The 521-nt window shown below is 41.5% G+C and overlaps 1 protein-coding gene across 2 annotated transcripts in view; it reads right to left on the bottom strand.

The window, feature by feature from the left end:
* Positions 1 to 521, bottom strand: part of LOC107727928 (uncharacterized) — an 11,095-nt gene that overhangs the window by 4,318 nt on the left and 6,256 nt on the right. The window lies entirely within an intron of this gene.

Here is a 521-nt window from a genome sequence, read left to right as displayed (position 1 = left end):
CCAGCTTGGTCTGAAGATGATCCGAGTCAAATTTGGTGAAAATTGGACTGACGGTTTAGGAGGAGTTCGAAAAAGTAGGTTTTCAACATGAATCAAAATGGCGGACAGCAAGTTCAGCCAATAATGGCAAAATTGGTATGGATGTTCTCAGCATGATGCAAGGAATCTAGCTAAGCGTTCTTAAAATATTGCATTTTTTGACTAAATTCAAAATGGCCGACGCCCAAAATGGCTGACATGGAAAAATTTGGTATGGTTCGACTCGGCATGATGCACCGAATCTAAAGAGACCTGTTTTGTGATTTTTAGCCAAACCATTCAGAAGTTATAAGCAAAAATATGCGTTTTTTATATCTCCTGACCACTAGGGGGCACTGCGCCGAAATACTGCAGGTAGTCTCAGGTCATGCTTGTTATAACACACACCAAGTTTGGTCTCAATACGCCAAACCGTTGCGGAGATATAGCCTCACATCCATTTTTCTGTGCTTTTCGTAGAATTCCTTCGTGCGTTATTCGAG

Source organism: Sinocyclocheilus rhinocerous, unplaced genomic scaffold (assembly GCF_001515625.1).
Source record: "Sinocyclocheilus rhinocerous isolate Xijiao unplaced genomic scaffold, SAMN03320098_v1.1 scaffold877, whole genome shotgun sequence".
NCBI lineage: Eukaryota > Metazoa > Chordata > Actinopteri > Cypriniformes > Cyprinidae > Sinocyclocheilus > Sinocyclocheilus rhinocerous.
This window is presented reverse-complemented; position numbering and strand designations above follow the sequence as displayed.